Here is a 27,231-nt window from a genome sequence, read left to right as displayed (position 1 = left end):
GGCCCCCAGGAGTAGTCCGAGGCATCTGTTGTGATGACTTGATTTGCTTGAGGCTTGCTGAATGGAAGACCTGTGTTTGCTTGACATGCTTGAGCCCACCACAGAAATTCCTTTTGCAGAAATGGAAGTAGTGGTATTATTGTTTCCAAACTGTGGCTGTGTTGAGACTATATGTTTTTTAGGTACCATTGTAGTTTTCTCATATGCAGCTTTGCACATGGGATTAGCAAGATGCAAGATGCCATGAATCCCAGAGTCTGCAGGATTTTCCTTGCAGTCAGCCTGGTGCAATTCGCCAGTGTTTTGAAGTATTGAATTAGTTGCCCCAGCTTCTCTGGCATGAGGTAGGCCATCTGGGTGTTTGTGTCCAAATTGGCACCCAGGAAAATTATATTTCGAGAGGGTATTAGCCTTGATTTCTCTTTGTTGACTGTGTATCCCAGAGAGTTTAATAACATTATTACATAAGCCAGATGTTTCAGAAGAATGTGCTTGCTGTCCGCTTGGATCAGGCAGTCGTCCAAATAAGGGTATATTTGTATCCCTTGAAGTCTGCAGTAGGCAATTACTGATGCCAGGCATTTCGTGAATACTCTGGGCGCAGTAGATAAGCCAAAGGGCAATGCAGAGAATTGATAATGGGTTGAACCTGCAAGAAATCTGAGGTATCTTCTGCAATTTTGTCTGATTGGGACATGCAGGTATGCCTCCTTGAGGTCCAGTGTTAAAAGCCAAGACTCCTTGCCCAGCATGGGAAGAAGTTGCTATAGAGTGAGCATCTTGAATTTTGGTACGAGTAGGAATGTGTTTAGGATGGAAAGATCCAAAATAGGTCTCCAATCTTTTCCCTTCCTTGGCACCAGAAATAGCCTGGAATAAAAACCTTGACCTTGTTCGTGTGTAGGTACCTCTTGAATAGCTTTCATGTTTATAAGATCTGAAATTTGCTTTTGTGCCTCTGCCCTTTGATTGCGTGGCAGTTTTGGCATGCCTCTCATTTTTGGAAGGGTATGAAGTGGAATTTGTAGCCTCTGTTTATAATGTCCATGATCCATTTGTCCTTTGTGACAACATGCCAATTTTTTGAGAATAGTGCCAACTTTCCTCCTAAGGGGGCTGCCATTTGAGACCTGGTTGGCCTGCAAAGGGGAAAGTCATTGGGTTTGCTTTCTGAAAGATTGTGAGTTGTCCTCACCACCTCAGTGTAGGAGCTTGCCATTGTCTGCCTCTGTACGATCCTTGTGGTTGTCCTCTGCCCCTCGGGCGCCTGTATCTGCCTCTTTGGGGTCTGTCCGTGGCAGGAAAAGACCAGTTCTTAGAAGGCCAATTTCTACTAAAACGTGGTGGTTGAACCTGCAGAAATTCTTTCACAGTTTGCATTGATTTAGCTTTTTCCTCCATTTTCCGTAATACTTCCACAGCATTTGCCCCAAATAGTACATCCTTTTGAAGAGGGGTGTCTAGTAATTTAGCTTTGACATGATCAGGCAAGGTTTGTTCCTTGAGCCAAGCATGCCTGCGTATGACTGAGCCTGTAAAAGCAGCTCTGCATGAGGCATCTAGAGCATCAAAACCACATTGTAAGGTATGTTTTACCCACTTGTTCTGCACTATGCATCAAATCCTGCAACTCCTTCAAGTCTGGTTGTTCAGGTTGTGACATTTTACTTTTCAATTGAGATAACAGAAACTGTTGGTATTTTAGCATATGAAACTGACAGTTTAAGGCCCTCATGGTTAAGGTAGCCGAGGTATATACCTTTTTTCCCCACCTTTCTAAGGATCTGGAATCTCTCTCGGAAGGCAATGGATTTTTGGCAATGGAAGCCTCAACTCCCTTGGGTCCCTGTGAGATGGTTTCTAGGTCAGCAACATGGCTTTTGTAAAGAAATTGGTGTGAGTCAGGAACCCTGTAGTACCTGTCAGGCTTAACTGGAGCTGGAGGTAGAGAGTCCGGGTTAAGGCAGGCCTCCGAGTAAACATCATCTAGGATGTCCAAGACAGGAGGTATAGCCAGAGGCCTGTGCTGGGGTAACAAAAGAAATTCCCTGAGCCTTTTCTTGGAATCTGAATTATCCTGGCCTTCCCAGTGGAAGTGTTCCATTAAGGTATGCAAAGTTCCCCCAAATGAGAAATCCTCAGGGGGGGATACAGAAGGAATAGACTCCTCTGCATCAGAGTCTTCAAAAGGGGAGTAAGCCTGTTCCTGATCATCAGAGTGGTCTGAAATAATGGATCCCTGATCAGAGGAGGGGGAATCTTCCTCCACTCTGGGCCTTTTGTCCGGAGGTGGCTGAGAACCTCTGATTAGAGTAATTAAATCCTCAGCCATTTTAAGCACCTGTCTCTTAGGCATGGGGCCTGGAGATGGGCCCTATGTAACTGGTCTCTTAGGGTGCAAGGTTGCTTTTGACTTGGTGAAAGCCTTGATGGAGAAAGAGGAGGAAGGTCTAAAGACACCTTGAGTGGACGTGGACCTGTCCACATTCTGTGTTTCAACGCCAAGAGTGGCTTCGGTATCTGTAGTCGGGGTGTGGGCCGAGGAGTCTGCGACCTCGGGTACAGGAGACACCGCTAAAGATGTGTCGTCGGTAGTCAGGGGCTGCGTAGGTGCCTCACTGAGAACCGGACCACGTGTAGTCGGCTTTGGCGTGGTGTCGGTAGAGGCCGCGGACCTCGAGTGTTGGTCCTTGTCTTTGCGGTTTTTTAGACAAAACCGGTGTCGGAGTATCCGACGACATGGCATAGTTAAATGCTTTCCCAAAAAAATGCTGGGCGAACTCCGGCCGATGCTTAATAGTGCATTTGTTGAATGTAGCACAACAGTGACAGACCGAGACGTCGTGGTCTGGGCCTAAGCATGGTATACAGAGGGAATGGTAATCCTTATGCGGTATTTGTTCCCACAAGAAATACAATTATTAACTTAGTCTGACATCGGTCTGAGGCAAGAAAAGTTTCCCCAACAGGGTACTTAGCTTTTAAGAAGACTTCGGTTTTCCAAATTTTTCGTAATCTCAGGAGCTGGCCGACCGGCACTTGCGAACTGCTTCTGCTTCGGGCACCGCGCACAAGAAAGACTGAAGAACATGGCGTCGGCTGGTTCTTTTATACCCCTGTCGCACTGATGTCAGGGAAGAAGCGACGACAACCGACGCCGGACCTAGACTTTGGAATTCGGCTGACCGAGGACCCGCCTGACGGCAGGAGAACCCATCTGTTATGATTGCAGCTGTATGCACGATGAACATCATCTACATTTATGCTAAGTGTACACAACTGTACTATGTTCTTTGTGTATCACTGTTGCAGTCATTACATTTGGGTAGATTCTCAAAGCTAAGGTTGGGTGGAGGAATTTAAATAGAATTAGGACCAGCTATAAGGCCCTGCAAGACTGCAGAGGCAAAACCAGCTCTGAATTTAGAGAAAATTGTCAAATGATAATGCTTGGTGAAAGTATGTACAGAACTCCAGGTAGCAGCTTCTAGGATGTCCCTTGTAGGGAAGTTCCTGAGAAAAGCTGTAGAGGTAGATGCAGCCCTGGTTAAATGGCATCTGATGCCCTGTGGGATAGGTTTTACAAGGTGCTTATATCAGAAATGAATGCAGTGGCCTATCCATTTTGAAACTGTTTGCTTTGAAATAGCTTTCCCCTCTGTCCCTGCATCAAATGCCACCAGCAGCTGTTCAGATTTCCTTTGAGGTTTAGTCCTGTCCAAGTAGAATCTAAGCAGTCTGTGCACATCTAAGGAGTGCAGTATCCGTTCCCGTTTGTTCTGTGGGTTAGGAAACAAAGTAGGCAAATGAATGGACTGATTAAGAGCCACACTGGATACCACCTTGGGCATGAAGGAGGGATTGGTTCTGAGGGACACCCTGTCAGCATGAAAGATGATGAAAGGCTCCACTGCCATAAGGGCCTGTAATTCAGATACCCGTCTTGCAGAAGTGATTGCTAAAAGGAAAGCTGTTTCCCAGGAAAGGAATTTTAAATCTGCAGTAGTAGCTGGCCCGAAAGGAGGAAGAGTGAGTTTCTCCAAGACAAAGTTAAGGTCCAAGGCAGGAGTTGGCACTCTTCTGGGTGGCCTCAAATTTTTTGCCCCGCTGAGGAACTGCTTGAGCAGTGGGTGAGAGAAGAGGGAGGATCTGTGTTATAATGAGCTGAAATGACTGAGGCATAGATTTTGATGGAGGAAAAGGACAAGCCCTTATGAAGCATCTCAGTCAAATAAGGTAGAATCTGAGGTAAATTGGGCACTGCTGCACTCATGCCTTGAGATTGGTTCCAGGTACTAAATATTTTCCATTTTGCAGCATAAGATTTTCTAGTACTAGGCCTCCTAGACTCTAAAATATCCATCATTGATTTGCTGAGGGGTGGTAAAGGAGAGATTAGGTAATTAGCCAGGCGGCTAGGTTTAGGGTTTGCAGCTGAGGGTGCAGAATCTGGTGGTTCTGCTGAAACAACAGGGAAGGAGTCTGAGGCAGGTGCCATGGGGCCAAGGGTGCCACACTGCACAGGAGGGGGTAAAAGTGTTGTTGTGGCCAGTCTGGCGCAATTAAGATAGTCCTTGGCTTGTCCTGTTTAATCTTTAGTATTACTTTGGAGAGCAGAGGCAGAAAAGCATAAACTGATAGTTTTTTTTCAGCTGAAGGATACAGCATCCACTTTCCAAGCTAGTTTGTGGGGAATCCTTGTGGATAATTTGTCCAATAGATGGTTCCGGGGGGAGGCAAACAGGTCTATATCTGGGCTCCCCCATTTGCTTGTCAACATGTTGAAAATCCTTGGTTCCAGTTTCCACTCGTGTGGGTACATAAGGTTTCTGCTTAGTCCATCTGCCAGTGTATTTAGTTTTCCTGGCAGGAATTGAGCTTGTAGAGTCACTTGGTAGCTCAAGGATGTGTTCAACAATGCCATGGCTAGTCTGCAGAGGGGGTAAGAATGGGTACCCCCCTGCTCGTTTATGTACCACATGACTGTGGTGTTGTCCGTCTTTACCATTAGCTGTCCTAGAAGAATGTGGTCCTTGAAGGCTGCCAGTGCATTCTGTACAGCTAACATTTCCTTTTGATTTATGTGTAGGTGCATTTGACCTGAATGCACTTCCCTACCAGGTGGAGCCCCCCATGCATAGTCTGTTGTGTCTGTTGCCAAGGTTTGGGTGGCAGGAGGTAGTGTGAATGGTAATCCCTTGTTTCGGTGGCAGGCCTCTGCCCACCAAAGGAACTCTAGGCGAAGGCAAGGTATGATAGGAGTCACTGCATCTAGATCCTGTGAATGTTGACACCATAGGCTTTTGAGATACAATTGCAGTTTCCTCATATGCAGTCTTGTATACGGAATTAGAAGAATGCAGGAGGCCACGAACCCCAAGGCTTGCAGTATTTGCCTTGCAGATAACTGGGCTTTTGTGGCCACTTGTTTGAAGTAGGCTGTCAAAAGAATCCGTTTCTCTGGCGTGAGGAAAGCCATCTGGGAAGTTGTATTCAACCTTGCTCCCAGGAATACAATTTGTTAACAGGGTACCAGGGGTGATTTCTTTTCATTTATGGTGTACCCCAGACATATCAGCACCCTTTGAACAAAGGCCAGATGATTCAAAAGTATGTCCTGGCTTTCTCCATGAATTAGACAATCGTCCATATATGTGTAAATTTGAATATTTCTTTGCCTGCAAAATGCAATGACTAGAGCTAGGCAATTTGTGAATACCCTGGGCGCAGTAGATAAGCCAAAGGGCAGTGCAGAGAACTTATAATGCATGCAGCCTGCTTTGAAGCGTAGGTATCTTCTCTGCAAGACTCCCTGACAGGGATGTGCAGGTATGCTTCTTTTAAGTCTAGTGTTGCCAGCCATGCATCTTTGTCTAGCATAAGAAGCAGCTGGTGGAAAGTCAGCATCTTGAATTTTGGAATCACCAGAAAAGTATTTAGAGTAGAAAGGTCCAGGATAGGACGCCATGTATTGCCTTTTCTGGGTACCAGAAAAAGTCTCGAATAGAAACCTTGCCCCTTTTCCTCTTCTGGTACCAAATGAACAGCCCCCATGCTTAAAAGAGAGAGTACTCGATTTTGGGCCTCTGCCCACTGATTTGGGGGTAGATCTGGCCACCCGCTTGGTGTTAGTAAGATGTGGAAGTGAATTTTGTATCCTTGGGACACTATATTTAAAACCCATTTGTCCTGGGTAATGAGTTCCCAGTTTTTGGCCTGCAGACCAATCTTTCCTCCTAAAGGAGCATTCAGTTGGGAAGTGCTTGGAAATTTTAAAAGCAAGTCATTGAGACAGTTTTCCATAGGGGGGAGTCTTACTACTCCCTGATTTGGGTGTGGAACCCCCCCTCCTGTTTAGTCTTGTGTCCCCTGGGACCGAAATCTGGGGTTTCTGCTGTGTCTGGGTTTGGCTTGAGAAGACCTGGAAGGGGCTGGAAAGGACCAATTCTTAGAGGGCCAGTGCCTACTAAATCTAGGAGGCTGAACTTGTAAGAAATCTTTAACAGTTTGCATAGATTTAGCATTATCTTCCATCGTTTTAAGAACTTCCTCAGCCTTGTTGCCAAACAGGTGGTCCTGATTTAAGGGAGCATCCAACAATTTAGCTTTAACATGATCATGCAAAGATTGCTCCTTAAGCCAAGCATGCCTTCTGAGCACAGACCCAGTAACAGCAGCCCTGCAAGAGGCCAACAATGAATCAAATCCACATAGCAAAGTATGTTTTCCAACCTGTTCAGCAGAATGCATTAAATCCTGTAATTCTTTATTTTCCACACAGTCAGGAATCATCATTTTCTGTTTAAGCAATCCAATAACATGTTGCTGATATGAAACTGACAGTTTAAAGCCCTACTGGCCAAGGTTGCTGAAGTGTAAACCTTCTTACCCCATCTATCCAGCTCCCTGGAGTCTCTATCAGAAGGGGTAGGATTTTTAGCAGTAGAAGCCGTAATGCCCTTGGGCCCCTGTGAAATAGTCTCTGGATGCGCAATATGATTTTTAAAAAGGAACTTGTGTGACTCGGGGACCCTGTAATATCTGTCAGGTTTTCTGGGAGCAGGAGGCAAGGAATCAGGGGCCAAACTAGATTCCGAAAAAGCATCAACAATGTCTAGTACAGGAGGAATAGCTAAATGCCTATGCTAAGGCAGGAGTAAGAAATCCCTAAGCCTTTTTTTGAATCAGAAAAATCCTGGCTTTCCCAGAGGAAATGCTCCCTTAGAGTATTTAAGGTTTCACTAAAAGAAAAATCCTCTGGAGGGGAAGCAGAGGGAATAGAGTCCTCTGCATCAGAATCCTCATAAGTAGATAAGGGCAAATCCAGATCATCATAAGAATCAGAAAAACAGAATCCTGGTCAGACGATTCATAAACAACTTCAGTCCTAGGCCTCTTAAAAAGGGGGGTTGGCTTCCCTGATTAGAGTTATTAGATCTTCAGCCATTCTTATCATTTGTTTTTTAGGCATAGAGGCCTGAGCATGTGGCCTGTGTGTTGGCTTTTTAGGCATGGTTCGAGATTTAAGCCTAAGTAAAGAAGGAGGAATTGGTTTAATATGCAAGTCCGTAGGCCTGAATACACCCTCAGAAGCCGGTGTCTGCACAGCAGCTCCAGACCCATCCAAGATAAAGACATCCGCAGGTTCCATAGTTGAAGCAACTAGCGGCATCCCGGACTCCGAATGGGTCTCGGTAGAGGCCTGCGAATTAGTAGTAGTGGGTATCAGGGGCTGCGAAAGCACCTCACTGAGTACCAGCGAACTGGCGACTGGCTTAGGAGAAGCATCGCCGGCGGTTTTGGACCTCGGTGGTCTGGCTCTGTCTTTATCTTGTGTTTTTTCGGAATTCCGGTAGTCAGATGGCTAACCGACGAAATTTCTGGATAATTAAACAGAGAACCGAAATATTCAGAGGCAAAAATATACCGACGACGGATAGTGCACTGATTAAATAAAGCACAAAACCGACAGCAAGGTCGTAGTCAGGGCCTAGGCAAGGAATACAGTACGAATGAAAATCTTTATGAGGTATTTGCTTTCCACAAGTAATGCAATTAACAACTTTTACTGACATTGGTAAGGAGCAAGAAAAAGTTTCCCCAACGGGGTACTTAGCTTTAGTTGAAGACTTCGTTTCTGAAACTCGAAAACGAAAATTTCAGGAGTCAGACGACCGGCACCTGCGAACTGCTTCGGCTTTGAGCACCGCATGACAAGAAAGACTGATGTAATGGCGTTGGCTGCATGTTTTATACCCCTGACATCATGGAAGAAGGGACAGCAACCAACGCAGGACCCAAGACATTGTTAATCAGACCTACTGAGGGCTACTGCAAGCAGATAACCCAAATGTAATGACTGCAACAGTGAAACACAAAGAACATCCAGCAGCTGTTCAGATTTCTGAGAGGCTTAGTCGTGTCCAAGTAAAATCTAAGTTGTCTGTGCATGACCAAGGAGTGCAGTATTCGTTCCCCTTTGTTCTGTGGATTAGAAAAGAAGGTTGGCAAATGAATGGACCGATTAAGGGCCACACTGGATACCACCTTGGGCATGAAGGAGGGATTGGTCCTGAGGGACACCCTGTCAGCATGAAAGATGATGAAAGGCTCCACTGCCATGAGGGTCTGTAATTCAGACACCCTTCTTGCTGAAGTGATGGCTAGAAGGAAGGCTGTTTTCCAAGAAAGGAATTTTAACTCTGCATTTGCAGCTGGCTCAAAGGGAGGTAGAGTGAGTTTTTCCAATACAACGTAAGGTCCCAGGCTGGAGTAGGGCCTCTCCTTGGTGGTCTTAAGTTTTTGTCCCCTCTGAGGAATTGCTTCAGCAGTGGATGAGAGAAGAGGGGTGGTTCTGTATTGTAATGGGCTGAAATGGCTGAGGCATGAATTTTGATGGAGGAATAGGAAAGGTCCTTGTGAAGCATCTCAGTTAAGTATTGAAGAATATGGGGTAAATTGGGCGCTGCTGTGCCCATCCCCTGAGTTTGGCTCCAGGAACAGAATTGTTTCCATTTTTCCACATAGGATTTTCTAGTACTAGGCCTTTCTTGCCTCCAGAATGACATCCATCACTTGCTTAATAAGGAGTGGTAATGGAGAGATCAGGTAATTAGCCATGCTGCCAGGTTCAGGGTTTGTAGTTGTGGGTGCAGATTCTGGCCCTCTTGCTAGGACAGCAGGCCAAGGGTCTGAGGCAGGTGCCATGGTGCCAGCAGTGACACACTGCGCAAAAGGAGGTGTACCACTGCTGGCGTGGCCGGTCTGGTGCAATGAGTATTGTCCATGGTTTGTCCTGTTTGATCTTTAGTAGTACCTTGGAGAGGAGAGGCAGAGGGGGAAAGGCAAAGGTTTTTCCAGGTGAAGGGCAGGGCATCCACTTTCCAAGCTTGTTTGTGGGGAGTCCTTGTACAGAATTTGTCCAACTGGTAGTTCTAGGGGGAGGCAAACAGGTCTATCTCTAGACTCCCCCATTTGTTTCTCAACATGTTGAATATCTTTGGTTCCAGTTTCCACTCGTGTGGGTCCATGAGATTTCTGCTTAGGTCGCCTGCCAGTGTATTTAGCTTTCCTGGCAGGAACTGAGCCTGTAGGTGCACTTGGTAGCTCAAGGCTGTGTTTCACAGAGCCATGGCTGGTCTGCAGAGAGGGTATGAGTAGGTTCCCCCCTGCTTGTTTATGTACCACATAACAGTGGTGTTGTCTATCTTTAGCAATAAGTGTCCTGGAAGAATGTGGTCATTGAAGGCTGTCAAGAGCATTCTGTACAGCTAACATTTCTTTTTGATTGATATGTGGGTGCATTTGATTTGGGTTCCATTTGGCCTGAATGCACTGCCCTGCCAAGTGAGCCCCCCATGCCTAGTCTGATGCGTCTGTTGTTAGGGTTTGGGCGGCAGGGGGTAGAGTGAATGGCATTCCCTTCTTTTGGTGGCAGGCCTCTGCCCACCAAAGGAACTCTATCTGTAGACAAGGTATGATAGGAATCATTGATTCTAGATCCTGAGAATGTTCACACCATAGGCTTTTTAGATACCATTGTAATTTCCTCATATGCAGTCTTGCATATGGAATTAGTAGAATGCAAGAGGCCATGAACCCCAGAGCTGGCAGTATTTTCCTTGCAGATAACTGGGTCTTTGTGGCCAGTAGTTTGAAGTAGACTGTCAAATGAACCTGTTTCTCTGGCGTGAGTTAGGCCATCTGGGAAGTTGTATTCAAGCTTGCTCCCAGGAATACAATTTGTTGGCAGGGTACAAGATGCGATTTCTTTTCGTTTATGTTGTACCCCAGAGACATCAGCAATTTCTTTACAAATGCCAGATGATTTAATAGTATGTCCTGGCTTTCTGCCTGAATTAGACAATCGTCCAGGTATGGGTATATATTTGAATATTTCTTTGCCTGCAAAATGCAATGACTAGAGATAGGCACTTTGTGAATACCCTGGGCGCAGTAGATAAGCTAAAGGGCAGTGCAGAGAACTGATAGTGCATGTAGCCTGCTCTGAAGCGTAGGTATCTTCTGCAAGACTCCCTTATTGAGATGTGCAGGTAGGCTTCCTTTAAATCCAGTGTTGCCAACCAGGCATCTTTGCCTAGAATGGGAAGCAGCTGATGAGTTAGCATCTTGAATTTTGGGTTGCCAAAAAAGTGTTTAGGATAGACAGGTCCAGGATAGGACGCCAGGAATTGTCTTTTCTGGGTACCAGGAAAAGTCTTGAGCAGAAACCTTGCCCGCATTCATCTTTTGGGACAGGTTGAAAAGCCCTGATGCTTAAAAGAGAGAGTGAGAACTTGATTTTGAGCCTCTGCCCACTGATTTGGGGGTAGGTCTGGCGAACCGTTTGGGGTTGGTAAGGAGTGGAAGTAGAATCTGTATCCTTGGGAAACTATATCTAAAACCCATTTGTCCTGGGTAACGAGTTCCCAATTTTATGCATGCAGGGCAATCTTTCCCCCTAAAGGAACAGTCAGTTGAGTAGGGCTTGGAAGGTTTAAAGTTAAGTCAGTGAGAGAGTTTACCATAGGGTGGAGTCTTACTACTCCCTGCTTTGGAAGTGGGAGCCCCCCCACTGCTTAGGCCTGTGAGTACCTTGGGACTGAAGCCTTGGTGTTCTGCTGGTTCTGGGTTTGGACTGAGAAGGCCTGGAAGAGGCAGGAAAGGACCAAATCTTAGAGGGCCAATGCCTACAAATCTGGGAGGCTCTACTTGCAGGAAATCTTTAACAGTTTGCATAGATTTAGCTTTTTCCTTCATCCTTTTAAGTACTACTTCTGCTTTGTTGCCAAACAGGCGGTCTTGGTTTAAGGCAGCATCCAGTAATTTAGCTTTAACATGATCTGGCAAAGACTGCTCCTTAAGCCAAGCATGTCTTCTAAGTACAGATCCAGTGACAGCAGCCCTGCAAGATGCCTCTAACGAATCAAAACCACATTGCAAAGTATGTTTTCCAACTTGTTCAGCAGATGCAAAGTATGTTTTCCAACTTGTTCAGCAGAATGCATTAAATCCTGTAAATCCTTATTTTTCAGTACAGTCAGGAATCAACATCATTTTCTGTTTAAGCAATCCAATAATATGCTGCTGATACTTTAACATATGAAACTGGCAGTTTAAGGCCCTAATGGCCAAGGTTGCAGAAGTGTATACCTTTCTTACCCCATCTATCCAGCTCCCTGGAATCTCTATCAGAGGGGGTAGGATTTTTGGCAGTAGTAGCCTTAATGCCCTTGGGTCCCTGTGAAATGGTCTCAGGGTTCCGCAGTAGGATTTTTAAAGAGGAACTTGTGAGTCAGGTACTCTGTAATACCTATCAGGTTTTCTGTGAGCAGGAGGTAAAGAGTCGGGCCAGGCTAGAGTCCGAGAAGGCATCATCTACAATGTCCAGTACAGGAGGGATAGCTAAAGGCCTGTGTTGAGGCAGGAGTAAGAATTCCCTAAGCCTCTTTTTGGAGTCAGAGTAATCCTGGTTTTCCCAGAGAAAATGTTCCCTAAGAGTATGCAAGGTTTCACCAAAAGAGAAATCCTCGGGAGGGGAAGCAGAGGGAATAGAGTCCTCTGCATCAGAATCTTCACAGGTAGACAAGGGCAAATCCTGGTCATCAGAGAAAACAGAAATTTCAGAATCCTGATCAGATGAATCAGAAGGAAAATCAGTCCTAGGTCTCAAAGGGGGAAGGGTGGCTTCCCCTGATTAGACTAATAAGGTCTTCAGCCATTCTTATCATTTGTTTTTTAGGCATTGGGGCCTGACCATGCGGTCTGGGTGCCTGTTTTCTAGGCATGGATCGAGTTTTAGGTCTTGAAGAAGAAGACGGCATCAGTTTAATATGCAAGTCAGTAGGCCTGAATACACCCTCAGAAGCCAGTGCCTGCACAGCGGCTCCGGACCCATCCAAGGTAGAGACATCCACAGGTTCCACAGTCAAAGAAGCATCTCGTGGCATACCGGACTCCGAATGGGTCTCAGCGGAGGCCTGCAAATCAGAAGTAGCGGGTATCAGGGGCTGCGAAAGCTCCTCACCGAGTACAGGCGAAGTGGCTACTAGCTTAGGAGAAGTGTCGTCGGCAGCTTTGGACCTATGCGGACTTGTCTATATCTTTGCGTTTTTTTGGAATGTCGGTAGTCAGGTGGCTTACCGAAGCCATTTCTGGATAATTGAACAGAGTAACAAAATATTTAGATGCATAAATTAACCGACGACGAATAGTACGAGGTTTGAATAAGGCACAAAACCGACAGCAAGGTACGTCGTGGTCTGGGCCTAAGCAAGGAATGCAGAACGAATGAAAATCTTTATGAGGTATTTGCCTTCCACAAGAAATACAATTGTTAACTTTTACTGACATCGGTTTAGAGCAAGAAAAAGGATCCCCGATTGGGTACTTAGCTTAGTTGAAGATTTCGGATCTAAAACTCGAAAACGAAAATTTCAGGAGTTGGCCGACCATCACTTGCCAACTGCTTCTGCTTCGGGTACCGCACGACACGAAAGACTGATGTAATGGCATCGGCTGCATGCTTTATACCCCTGACTACATGACGTCATGGAAGATGAGACAGCAACCAACACAGGACTCAAGACATTGATAATCAGGCCGACAGAGCATCTGCAAGCAGATAACCCAAATGTGATGACTGCAACAGTGAAACACGAAGAACATCAAGGACATTGGCAACATACAGACACTGGACTCATCCCAATTTGGCTTTGTTAAGGGAAGGTCACACCTATGTAACTTGGTAGATTTCTTTGAGGGTCACCACAGCAACAGACGAGAGTAAAACAGTGTATACTGCATATCGTAACCAGGCTAAGGCATTCAACAGAATACCCCAAGCAGGCATTGTTGACAAGCTCTCCAAGCTGGGTGCAAATCTTTACATAACTCGCTGGATTGCTGGGTGGTTCACAGACAGGATCCAAGAAGTCAGGATCAGTGATAGTACCTCTATCAAGAAACTTGTCACCAGAGGAATACCCTAGGGCTCCGTGCAGGGCCTGCTCCTGCTTGGCATCGACTTCTCAAAAGTCAAGCCTAACGTCAAAGCGTCTGGCTCACCAAGTTTGCAGAAGGGGGAAGGTCAAGGCATCCACCTTCCATGCTAGGAGGTGATGCTACGTGGTACAAAACTTGTGCAGCTGGTGGTTGAGGTGCGAGGCAAAGATGTCTACCTCTGGGGTCCCCCACGCCTGGGTGATTTGCAGAAAGATTTCTCTGTGCAGCTGCCATTTGTGGGGGTCCAGTAAGTTTCTGATTAGGTGGTCTGCCAGTGTGTTGTTGATCCCTGTAAGTATTGGGCAATTAGGTGTAGCCCCATGGAGGTGGCTGTAAGCCACAGACTCATGGATAACCTGCACAGGGGGTAAGACTGGGTGCCCCCTGCTTGCTGATGTACCACATTACTGTGGTGTTGTCTGTTTTTATAATGAAGACCCCTGACCTGAGATGGGGTTGGAAGGAAGTCAGAGAGTTTTGCACTGCCATTTATTTCTGGTTGATGTGTAAGTAAAGTTGCTGGGCATTCCAAAGGCCTTGGGTACACACCTGCCTGATAGGTGAGCGCCCCAAGCTATGTCTGAGGCATCAATGATGATGATGGTCTGGGCGGAGGATGAACGGAAGACCCTTGTTCATGGCACAGGCCTCAAATTTGTCCATTAAGCAAGGGATCAGTGGGAAAGTGATCTCTAGGGACTGAGTGCTGACACCAAAGGTTAAGTACCACTGAAGCTTTCTCATGTGAAGCCTGGCGAGAGGGATGAGAAGGAAGCAAGATGCCATATATGGCTTGCAGGAACTTCCTCGCAGTGAGGTGACTTCTCGAAGCCAGCTGGGTGAAGCAGAGAGGCAGGAAGCTCTGCTTTTCTGGGGATAGGAAGGCCATTAGGGTTGCTGTGTCTAACATAGCTCCCAGGAAAACAATTTTCCTGGTGGGGTTTTGCTTTGATTTTTTCTCACTGATGGTGAACCCTAGGGAATTTAGGAGTTTTTTTGACAAACAGAAGATCCTGGAGCAACCTTTCTTTGCTGTTCGCCTGAATGAGGCAGTTGTCCATGTAAGGGTAAATCTGTATATTTCTCTGCAGAATGCTATAGCCGGGGCCAAGCATTTGGTGAATACTCTGCGAGTAGTAGATAAGCCAAAGGGCAGTGCAGAGAACTGAAAGTGCTGACTGCCTGCTCTGAAACGCAGGAATTTTCAGCACGATTCCCTGATGGGCATGTGGAGGTAGGCATCTTTTAGGTCTAGTGTCACCAGCCAGACATTTTGTGTGATCACAGGCAGGAGCTGCTGCAAGGTTAGCATTTTGAATTTGGGGACCACCAAGAAAGTGTTCAGTTTGGATAGATCCAGGATGGGGAGCCAAGTGCCCTCTTTTCTGGGAACAAGGAATAGTCTGGAGTAAAAACCTTTTCCTGCTTGATCCGGAGGGACAGGTTCTACTGCCCCCTGGGATATTACTGTTTTTACCTGTTTTAATGCCTCTGCCCACTGGTTTGGGGGAAGGTCTGGGTATCCTCGTGGAATCGGGAGTTCGCTGAAGGAGAATCTGTATCCCCGAGGAATGATTTTTAATACCCACTGGTCCTTGGTTATAAAGACTCAAATGTCTTTGAAGAGGGTGAGCCTTCCTCCTAGTTTTAGACGAGTGAAAGGAGGGCAGAGAGGGGAAAGAGAGTCATTGCTTGGCTTAAAACATCCTGTCTTAGAGGTGGAAGTGGTCCATTGTTTGCTTCTTTGCTGGCCCTAGGATAGGGGCCTGGATGTCCTGTCCCTGCGGGGCTTACTTTGGCCCTGTCTGCTGGCTGCAGGGAAGGCCCAGTGCTTAGAAAGGAAGTTCCTGCTGAATCTGGAAGGTTGGACTTGAAAGCAATATTTTACTGTTTGCATAGATTTTGCTTTGTCTTCCATCTTTTAAGCATCTCTTCTGCTTTTTCCCCAAAAAGGCGTTCGTTATTTAGGGGTGCATCAATAAGTTTAGACTTGACATGATCAGGGAGAGATTGTTCCTTCAGCCGTGCATGTCTTCTAATAACAGATCCTGTCACAGCTGCCCTGCTAGAGGCTTCTAGGGCTTCATATCCACATTGTAATGAGTGCTAGGCCACTTGACAAGCAGAGTGTAGTAATGTTGCCAGCTCTTTTGAGCTGGCACCGTCAGGAGAGGTAGCAATCTTCTGTTTTAATTGTTCCAAAGTGTGCTGTTGATATTAACATATGGAACTGACAACCGAGTGCTTTGACAGCTAAGGTTGCAAAGGTGTATACTTTCTTTCTCCATCTGTCCAGCTCTAGAGAGTCTTTGTCAGAAGGAAGAGGATTCTTAGCAGAACTAGTCTTAGCTCCTTTGGGTCCCTGTATAATGACCTCAGGGTCTGCAGCAGGGATCCTGTACGGGTATTTGTGAGAATCCGGTACTCTGTAGTATCAGTCAGGTTTAGCTGGAGCAGGAGGCAGGGCATCAGGGGCTAAATTGGATTCAAGGAAAACGTCATCCACCACTTCAATAGGTGGGATGGCCAGGGGTCTGTGCTGGGGCAGGTCCAGAAACTCCCCAAGTAATTTCTTTGACTGTGGGTAGTCCTGAGATTCCCAATGAAAATGTTCCCTGAGGGAGTGGAGGGTTTCCCTGAAGGAGAGGTCCCCTAGAGGGGAGGCAGAAGGGATGGATTCCTCTACATCCGAATCCTCAAACAGTTAAGGGCTGTTCCTCTTCAAAAGCAGAATAATCAGACTCCTCAGACTCTTGGTCTGTCAATTTCTGGAAAAGGAAGTCTTTCTTTTTGGAGTGGGGGCTTGAGTATCTTGAATAAGGGAGATGAGATCCTCCGCCATTTTAAGCATTTGAGCTTGAGGGTGGGGGAGCAGTAGCAAGATGGTGGCTAGAAGCAGATTACCTAGCAGTGGCCTGGCTTCGAGGCCTGAGAGAATCTGTCAGTCTCTGAGAAAACGGTAGTCGGAAGAAAAGACGTTGTTTTTTGTCTAGAATCTGTAGTGCGAACTGCCTCCTCGAAAGCTGGTGCCTGCATCGTGGCTATGGACCCAACCAAGGCAGAGACAGCCAAAGGCTCGGAAGACAGAGTGGATTTCTGCAGCATACCAGACTCTGAAAGAGTCTCGGCAGAGGCCTGCGTAGAAAGCGAGTCGGGCATCAGGGACTGCGAAAGCGCCTTACTGAATTCCGGAGAAATGACGACTTGCTTAGCGGTAGCATCGTCAGAAGGCTTAGCCTTGTGTGGCCTGTCTCTATCTTTACGTTTTTTCGGACTGTCGGTGGATTGTTGGTTCTCGCATTAAAGAGGGCACAGAACCAACGATGTCGTGGTCTTGGCCTAAACAAGTGATGCAGCTAAGAATGAAAGTCTCTGTGTGGGATCTGCTTTCCACAGGTGAAAAAACTGTTAACTTTTTCAGACATTGGGTAGAGCAAGAAAAAAGGGTCCCCAACGGGGTGCTTAGCTTTAGACGTTTTCTGCTGAAATTCGACTTCTGGTAGTGACCGACCGGCACTCGTGCGAGCTGCTTCTGCTATGGGCTCCATGGCAAGAAAAACTGATGTAATGATGTCGGCTGCCTTGCATTATAGTACTGACGACCTGACATCAGACTACAGGCGACAGCAGCCGGCACACAAAAACATTGACTCTGGTATTCAGGCCGGCCGAGGGCTATCACAGCAGGGATAACCCACAAGTGATGACTGCAACAGTGAAACAAGAAGAACATCTTATTTTTGGCAAAACCGATCAACCCATCAGTTAAAGAAACACATCATGGCCCACCATTTATTCATGGGGATCTCCCTCTGATGTGAGTTGATTAACCAGGGAGTTCTGCTGGAATGGAATGCAGGAGGCTCTTACATGCATACTAAACTGAGGCTATCTTCCAAGCTAACAGAGCAAATCCGCACATGTGGGCTATGAATGGGTTCCTCACTTTTTATGTACCTCATTGATGCCTGTTTCTAGCTGTAGGACTCCGATTCCACATGGGCCTGAAAGCCTTGATGGCTACAATAATTGTCTCTCTATTTTATTTTTTTAACTAATATGGCTCCTTTGCTGTTTGCCGTCCTATGTGCCTTCATCCCTGCCATGTCTCATATACCTGCAGTTAGAAGCTGACTGGAGTAGGCATCGCTTGACGGGTACTTAACTCTGTCTTTTGTACCCTCCATTCTAGCTCTCGCTTGACGCAATGCAGGCTAATAATTTCCAGGGAAGTGACTGTGATGATTCCATGTGTTCCCTAAGGTACTTACTGGAGTTCTCATATGCAGTCTTGCTAGGGCTACTATCAGAATAGTGGAGGACATATACCCCAGTATCCAAATACATATTCTTGCAATCACCATCTTCTTCTAGGAAGTTTACAAAAAGGAGTTCAGCAGGGATACCAACTTGTACTGGGGAGGAAGGCCTTCTAGCAGGCCAAGTCCTGGTAGATCCCCAGAGATATCACATCTTTCGCAGGGTTTAAATCTAACTAAAGGTTGACTGATAACCCGGAGACTTAAAACAATTCAGCATGAACAGCAACCCCCTCTTAAACCCAGAAACTGAAAACAATTCAGGGTGAACTGCAACACCCTCAACCCCAGAAACTGAAAACAATACAGGGTGAACTGCAACACCCTCTCTACACCTTCCCTGGACTGGGCTTAGGATCAAGCAGTCATCCAGAATATTGGGAGATGTAAAAGAACTTTGTTTTGAAATATGCAATCACTGCAGCAAGGCATTTTGTAAAGAACTGGTACCAGCAGACAATACAAACAGCAAGGAGGCAAACTGGTAATGAGATTCCCCCTTGCTTTGAATCTGAGAAAGCATCTTAGAGCTTTGGAAGCAGAACTAAGTAGTTAGGCATCTTAGAGGCCAAGGATGAATACAAGTGTTTAAGGGAACAGCAGGGTAGAAAGGCCTTACAGGGTGAGCATTTCAAATTTCAGAAGTTTTAGGAATCTGCTTAACCTTGATAAATCTAGGATGAGCCTCCAAGGGCAATCCTTTCTGGGCATAAGAAACCATCCTGAATAGAAGCATGTGGCTTTTTCCCTTTCCTGGGACTCTTTCTGACTCAAAGAAAAAGTTGTTATATACTCACTATAATGTTCCATGTGTGCTGTCCATCTTTGCCTTCATTCTTACTAGGTTGGGTTCGGATCTGATCCTCGGATCAGACTTGGTCTTTATATTCAAGCTCGAAATCTTCTGCCAGCTCGTGGCTAAACCCTATCCCAGCATGCACCAGAAAACCTCCCCAGATCTTGTTTGCACTTAAAATAATAGTATGAAAGTATCATAGCAAAAAACAATTCAGAGTCAGATAAAAAAAAAATCAGAAATTAAGGTAATCCAATTATACAGACTCGGTCTTCCAGGAGTAAAAATGATCGGGGGAATAGAGGGTGAGATGCAAGAATGAAGGTGAAGATGGGCAACACATGGAACGTTATTGGTGAGTACATAACTTCTTTATGCGTTGCTGTCCTATCTCGCCTTCATTCTTACTACGTTGGGATAGCGTTCCTAGCACCATATTTCTTGAGTGGCTCAAGGGAGAATATTCTTCAGAATCATGGAACCAAGAGGCCCTGTTCCTGGAGGTCAAATCGACTTTCCAATGAGTGATAAAGGTATATGCTCTTGCCCATGTTGCCACAGCACAAATGGTAGCAATTGGTAGTTTAGCCAGAAAGGCAGAAGAGGTTGCAATGGCTCTTGTAGAGTGGGCTTTAACTCTCTTGGGGAGATCTTTATTTTGAGAGTTATAGATAAAAGTTATGCAATCTGAAAGCCATTTTGAAAGTGTTACCTTAGAGACCAGGGTACCTTTCTTTGAGTCTGAAAAGGACAGATAAAAAGCTGGTCAGATTTTCTGAATTCCTTAGTTCTGTGCAAGTAAAAGCATAGCTGTCTATGCACATTCAGCTGATGTAACATGTATTCTGCCTTAATTTCATAATATGTTTAGAAGACTGGCAGCTCTACAGTTTGGTTCAAATTTGAGTCTGAACATACTTTGGGCAAAAATGAAGGGTTTGCTCATGAGGGCACCCTGTCCCTATGGAAAAGCAAGTATGGGGGCTTTATTTACAAGGCTTGCAGCTCTGACACTCTTCTAGCAGAGGTAATTGCTATCAAAAGAACAGTTTTCCATGTCAAAAACTTGAGTTCGCAAGATGATGCTGGCTCAAAAGGGAAAAATTAAATGAGAAATGATGAAATTTAAGCCCCATGTTGCTGGAAGGTTACCGATAGGTGATCTTACCTTTAAGAAAGGCTTTGCATAGTCTATGAAACAGGTCAGATTCACCTAAATGGAAATTGGATATCACTGCTAGCTGAACTCTAATGGTAGCTGCAGCTGCACTGAACAGCTTCGCTAGGAATTCTAGAATGGAATTCACTGGGGCAGAAAAAGGGTAAATATGACTATGAGAAACCCATAAAGAGTATCTTTTCCATTTGCTTCTATATATCTTTCTTGTTGAAGCTTTATGAGAAGAAATTAGAATGTGTTTAACTGATTAAGAGAGGTTAGGAAACCTGGCTATTATTGGAATAAGAGCAGCCAAGCTGTCAATTTGAGGGTCTGAAGGGAAGGGTAGAGCGTTCCTGACACAAGTCAAAAGGTCTGGAACTGGATCCAGCAACCAAGGCTCCTCCTGAAGACGAGGCCACAGAAAGGAGAACCAAATTTGACGATGCCAGTATGGGGCGATGAGCATCAAGTCCTTTCCCAAGAAATTAGCTTTCTGAAGTACTTTGGGTATTAGTGGAAAGGGGGGGGGGGGGCAAAGAGAAGATCCAAGAGCCAATCATGAACAAGTGCATCCCTTGGTGACTCCCCTGGAGGGGGATACGGTCAAAGTAGCTGCTGCATTTAGAATTCATGCAAGTCGCAAAAATGTCGCAGCAAGCCTGGCCCCATTTGCGGAAAATCTTTTCAGCTACTTCTTGTTTCAGGGACCACTTGTGAAGAATCAGAATCGCTCTGCTGAGGCTGTCTGCTATCACGATGGATTTCTCTGGGATGCGCATTGCTACCAGAAAGTGTTGGGAGGTTGCCGCCCACTTCCATACTCTCAGGGTCTCTTGACAAAGGGGGTAAGATCTGGTTCCCTCTTTATGTACCATACAACTGACATGTCTGTCTGTACTGCAATAGTTCCCAGCAGAAGAGAGTCCCAGAATGCTTGCAACGCTAGAAACACCACTCTCATCTCTAGGACATTAATGTGCAAGTGGTCCTCATGATCCTGCCAGGTGCCTTGGAGGGCGTTTCCCAGATAAAGCCCCTCCAACCCTACCTGAGAGGCGTCCGTGGTCACTGCGGTCAGTGGTTGGGGAAGTACAATTGGTCGACCTAGAGTCACTTGAGTGGAGTAAAGCCACCAATGAAGGTCCTTCTTGCAGGTTTCTATTATTATCTTGTGGGACATCGGCAGTAACTGCATCGACCACTGAGTGGACAGCAGCCAATGAAGAATTCTCATGTGTACACGTGCTAGGGGGATCAAAATTATTGCTGCTGTCATGATTCCCAAGAATTTTAGGACTATCCTTGCTTGATCTTTTTTCTTTGCTAGAAGATATAAAATCTGATGTCTTAGAACTTGAACTTTTTCAGGAGGGAGTCTGGCCATCATGTTTGTTGAATCCAATTCTGTTCCTATAAAAGTACAGTTGTGTACACTTGCCATAAATGTAGATGTTCGAGTGTATTCACTGTTACAGTCATTACATTTGGGTAATCTGCTGGCAGGTTGCCCTCAATCGGCCTGAATATCAAAGTCTTGGGTCCTGCGTTGGTTGCTGTCTCCTCTTCCATGACGTCAGGTCATCAGGGGTATAAAACATGCAGCCGACGCCATTTTCTTTAGTTTTTCTTGCCCCAGATATATATATATATATATATATATATATATAAATGCAATTGTTACAACATAAACTTTACCTTCATCTAAAAGCAAATACACCACAAAGGCTGCAGAATATAGTGAAGGAAAGAAAGAGAAGTTCTAGAAAAAAGGGGGATGGCGGGTTGGGTAACCCGGACTGCAACAGTGACTACACTCGAACATCTACAGTTATGGTAAGTGTACACAACTGTACTATGTTCTTCGTGTTTCACTGTTGCAGTCATTACATTTGAGTAGAATCCAAAAGCTACGGATGGGTGGGCTGGAACTAAATAGCATTAGGAGTGGCTATAAGGCCCTGCAGAACTGCAGTGGCAAAGCCTGCCCTGGACTTAGAGAAGAGAGGCAAATGATAATGCTTTGTAAAAGTATGAACAGAGCTCCAAGTAACAGCTTCTAGAATGTCTTTGGTTGGCACCCCCTCTGAGAAAAGCTGCTGAGGTAGATGCAGCCCTGGTGGAATGTGACCCGATTCCCTTGGGCACCGGTTTACCATGATGCAAACAGCAGAAACGAATGCAGTGGCTTATCCACTTTGAGATAGTCTGCTTTGAAATAGCCTTCCCCTCTGATCCTGCAGCAAATGCCACCAGTAGCTGCTCAGACTTTCTTAGAGATTTGGCCTTGTTTAAGTAGAATCTTAGTTGTCTGTGTACATCCAATGAATGCATAATCTGCTCCCCCTTGTTCTGCGGATTTGGGAAAAAGTTGGCAGGTGAACAGTTTGGTTAAGAGTCACACTGGATACCACCTTAGGCATAAAGGAAGGATTGGTTCTGAGGGACACCCTGTCCAGATAAAATGTAATAAAAGGCTCCACAGCCATGAGGGCCTGTAGTTCTGAAACCCTTCTTGCTGAAGTGATTGGCAGAAGGAAAGCTGTTTTCCAAGATAGAAACTTTATATCCGCAGTAGCTGCTGGTTCAAATGGAGGCAGGGTGAGCTTTTCCAACACAAAATTGAGGTAAAATTGAGGTCCCATGCAGGAGTTGGTGATCTTCGGGGGGGGGGGGGGGGGGCTTAAATTTTTGGCCCCTCTAAGATACTGTTTTAGCAGAGGATGAGAAAAAATGGGAGGCTCTGTGTTGTAATGAGCCGAGATGGAAGAGGCATGGATTTTTATTGATGAAAAAGATAGGCCCTTGTCAAGCATCTCAGTCAGTCAAGTATTGTAAAATCTGAGGAATATTTGGCTTTGCTGTGTCAGTCCCTTGTGCTTGGTTCCAAGCACAGAATCTCTTCCATTTATCAGCATAAGATTTTCTAGTACTAGAACTTCTGGCTTCCAAAATGATATCCATCACAGATTTACTGAGAGGTGTTGTTTGAATAATTACATGATCCGCCATGCTGCCAGGTTCAGAGTTTGGAGCTGATTGTGCAGAATTTGATTGCTCTGCTGAGACAGTAGATGAGGTATTTGAGGCAAGTACCAAGGTGGGAGTTGAGACACATTCCTTAGAATTGGGTACCAGTGCTGGCAAGGCCAGTCTGGAGCAATTAGGATAATTTTTGTTTTTTCCTGTCTGACTTTTAGTAAGACCTTGGGAAGAAGAGGCAGGGGAGGAAAGGCATAGACTGATAGGTTTTCCCAACTGAAGGATAGAGCATCCACTTTCCATGCTTGTCTGTGATAATTCCTTGTGCAGAATCTGTCCAGTTGATAATTCTGGGGAGAGGCAAATAAATCTATGTCCGGACTCGCCCATTTCACTGCTATCATGCTGAAGACTTGTAGATCCAGTTTCCACTCATGAGGGTCCATAAGATTTCTTCTTAGGTCGTCTGCCAGAGTATTTTGTTTTCCTGGCAGGAATTGAGCTTGAAGATGTCCTTGATAAGTCAAGGCTGTGTCCCACAATGCCATTGCTAGTCTGCAGAGGAGGTAGGAATGTGTACCCCCCTGCTTGTTTATGTACCACATAACCGTGGTGCTGTCGTCTTTATCAGTAGTTGTCCTGGATGAAGTAAGTCCTTGAAGGCTGTCAGGGCATTCTGAACAGCTAACATTTCTATCTGGTTGATATGCAGATGCATTTGCTTTGGGCTCCATATGGCCTGAATGCATCTCCCTGCCAGGTGGGCCTCCCAAGCATAGCCTGATGCGTCTGTAGTCAGGGTTTGGGTGGCAGGGGGTAGAGTGAAAGACTGTCCCATGTTCTGGTGACATGTCTCTGCCCACCAAAGAAACTCCTGTTATAGGCAGGGAATGAGAGGGATCACTGTTTCCAGACTGTGACAATGTTGACTCCATAAACTTTTTAGCTACGACTGTAGTTTCCTCATATGCAGTCTTGCATAAGGAATTAGTAGAATGCAGGATGCCATGAACCCCAAAGCCTGAAGAATTTGTCTTGCAGATAACTGGGTTTTTGCTGCCATCTGTTTGAAGTAAATAGTCAGTTGCCTTTGTTTGTCTGGCGGAAGGTAAGCCATCTGGGCAGTTGTATTCAAGCTTGCACCCAGGAATGTAATCTTTTGAGAGGGTACCAGTTGTGATTTCTTTTCGTTTATTGTGTACCCTAGGCATGTTAGTAGCCTTTTTACAAATGCCACATGTTGAAGAAGAATGTCCTTGCTTTCTGCTTGAATGAGACAGTCGTCCAAGTAAGGATAGATTTGTATGCTTCTTTGTCTGCAAAAAGCAATTACTGGTGCCAGGCACTTTGTAAAGACCCTGGGCCCAGTAGATAAGCCAAAGGGCAGTGCAGAGAATTGGTAATGCATAAAAACAGCCTTGAAGCGGAGGGATCTTCTGCACGATTCTCTTATTGGGTATGCCTCTTTTAAGTCTAGAGTCACTAGGCCAAGCGTTCTTGCCCAGCATGGGCAGAAGCTGTTGCAAAGTCAGCATTTTGAATTTTGGGATGTCCAAGAATGTGTTCAAAATCGATAAATCCAATATTGGGCACCAGGCATTGCCTTTTCTGGGTACCAAGAACAGTCGAGTAAAATCCTTGCCCTTTTTCCTGTTCTGATACTATCTGAACAGCCCCCATTTCCATGAGGGACGTAACTTGTTTCTGTGCCTCTGCCCACTGATTTTTTGGCAGATCTGGCCAACCGTTTGGAATTGGCAAGGTATGGAAATGAAATCTGTATCCCTGGGATACTATCTTTAACACCCACTTGTCCTTGGTTATCACCTTCCAATTTTGAGAATGAAGTTCTAATTTTCATTTTAAGGGGGCTGCCAAAAGAGAAGTGCTTGGTGATGGCAGAGGGAAGTCATTGAGACTGTTTACTGTAGGGTTGTGCTTTGTTTCCTCCAGATTTGGAGGTAGAGGCATCCCCATTGCTTTGACCTGTAAGAACCCTGTGATTGGTATCTAGAGCCTTTTGAGCGCCTGGATTTGCCCCGTGAGGCTCTGTCGGACACAGGAAAGGACCAATTTTTTGTAGGCCAGTGTCTAATGAATCTTGGTGGCTGCACTTGTAAGAAGTCTTTTACAGTTTGCATAGACTTAGCTTTGTCTTCCATTTTCTTTAAAACCTCTTCTGTCTTATTACCAAACAGAGTATCATGCTGTAAAGGTGCATCTAACAATTTAGCTATGACAAGATCAGGCAGATTTTGCTCCTTGAGCCAGGCATGCCTTCTAATCACAGATCCAGTAACTGCGGCCCTGCAGGAGGCCTCCAAGGAATCAAACCCACATTGCAGAGAATGCTTTCCAACTTGTTCTGCTGCATGCAATAATTCCTGTAATTCTTTATTTTCCACACATTCAGAAATCAACATCATTTTCTGTTTCAATAATCCCATAACATGCTGTCGATATTTAAGCATATGAAACTGGCAGTTTAAAGCCCTAATTGCCAAGGTTGCAGACGTATAAACCTTTTTTCCCCATCTATCCAGCGCCCCGGAATCTCTATCAGAGGGGGCAGGATTCTCAGCTGTTGAGGCCTTTACACCTTTGGGACCCTGTGAAATAGTTTCAGGGTCAGCAGCAGGATTTTTGAATAAAAATTTGTGGGAGTCAGGAACCCTGCAATATCTGTCTGGCTTACTAGGAGCCGGAGGTAGGGAATCTGGAGTCATGCTCGATTCTGAAAGCACATCAACAATGTCCAATACAGGAGGTATGGCCAAGGGCCTATGCTGAAGAAGGAAATCCCTAAGCCTTTTTTTTTTTATTCTGAGAAATCCTGACTCTCCCAATGAAAATGCTCCCTCAAATCATGCAAGGTTTCACCAAAAGAATAATCTTCAGGAGGCGATGCAGATGGGATGGATTCCTCTGCATCTGAATCCTCATAGGGTGGTATAGAAAATCCCTGATCAGAAGAGGAATCAGAAGAAATAGAAACCTGATCTGAAGATTCATAATCAGTGTCTTGCCTAGGCCTCTTATCAAGGGGGGTTGGGAACCCCTGATAAAGGTAATTAAGTCTTCAGCCATTTTGATCATCTGTTTTTAGGGCATGGAGGCCTGAGCACGTGGCTCATGCGTCAGTTTTTTAGTCTTAGAAGTTGCTTTTGTCTTCGTTTTTGAAGCTGACGTCGGTTTTATATAGAAATGCTGAGGCCTGAAAACACCCTCAGAAGCCAGTGCCTGCCCAGCGGCTCCGGACCAATCGGAGGGAGAGAGATCCATGGGCACAATACTCTGAGAATCTCGCGGCATGCCGGACTCCACATGGGTCTTGGTAGAAGCCTGTGACTCGAAAGTAGCGGGTATCAGGGGCTAGGAAAGTGCCTCACTGAGTAACGGTGAACCGGCGACTGGCTTAGGAGAAGCTTTGTCGTCGGTTTTGGACCTCGGCGGTCTGTCTCTGTCCTTTTCTTTGCGTTTTTTGTAAACTCCGGTAGTTGGATTGCTATCCGACAACATTTCAGGGTAGTTAAATCGGTTTCCAAAATATTTTGAAGTAAAGATATAATGACGCTTAATAGTGCGTTGGTTAAATCAAGCACAAAACTGACAGCAAGGCACGTTATGACCTGGGCCTAGGCAAGGAATACAGTACAAATGGAATCCTTATGAGGTATTTGCTTCCCACAAGTAATGCAATTATTAACTTTTACTGACATTGGTAAAGAGCAAGAAAAAGTTTCCCCAATGGGGTACTTAGCTTTAATAGAAGACTTCAGTTCTGAAACTCAAATGCAAAAATTTCAGGAGTCGGCCGACCGGCACTTGCGAACTGCTTCTGCTTCGGGCACCGTGCAGCAAGAAAGACTAATGAAAATGGCGTTGGCTGCATGTTTTATACCTCTGACGACCTGACGTCATGGAAGAGGAGACAGCAACCGACGCAGGACCCAAGACTTTGATATTCAGGCCGACTGAGGGCAACCTGCCAGCAGATTACCCAAATGTAATGACTGCAACAGTGAAACATGAAGAACATCAGCACATGCTGAGAAGGCAGATTTTTCGTAGTTTATTGTAATTCCTAGGTGAGAGTACAGCTGCAAGGTGGTGTCTCTTGTTTTTTATTAGTAGATGCTTGGTGGTGGCGGTTAGGAGCCAGTGGTCTAAGTATGGAAACACCCGGAATCCTAGGCGTCTCAAGTGAGTCGTGACTACTGCCATACATTTGGTGAACAGTCTGGGTCTGTAGTGAGGCCAAAGGGCAGAGCTTGAAATTGGTAGCAACTGGCTTCCAGCCGAAAGCACAGGTGTCTCCTGGATCGGCTGTCCATTTTTATGTGGTAGTATGCACCCTGGAGATCTATAGAGCACATCCAATCGTCTTCCCCTAGAAAAGAGAGTATTGACTGCAGTGTTACCATCCGGAACATAGACTTTCTTCCTGATTTGTTTAAATTGCTGAGATCCAG

At 45.6% G+C, this 27,231-nt stretch overlaps 1 protein-coding gene across 1 annotated transcript in view; it reads right to left on the bottom strand.

The window, feature by feature from the left end:
* The window catches only part of USP1 (ubiquitin specific peptidase 1), a 1,001,653-nt gene that overhangs the window by 128,723 nt on the left and 845,699 nt on the right, over nt 1-27,231 (bottom strand). The gene's annotated exons all lie outside the window — the stretch shown is intronic.

The sequence above is a fragment of the Protopterus annectens genome, chromosome 10.part0 (genome assembly GCF_019279795.1).
Source record: "Protopterus annectens isolate FY-2018-M chromosome 10.part0, PAN1.0, whole genome shotgun sequence".
In the NCBI taxonomy this organism is placed as follows: Eukaryota; Metazoa; Chordata; order Ceratodontiformes; family Protopteridae; genus Protopterus; species Protopterus annectens.
Note: the sequence above shows the minus strand (reverse complement) of the source record. Positions and strands in the feature narration are given on the sequence as shown.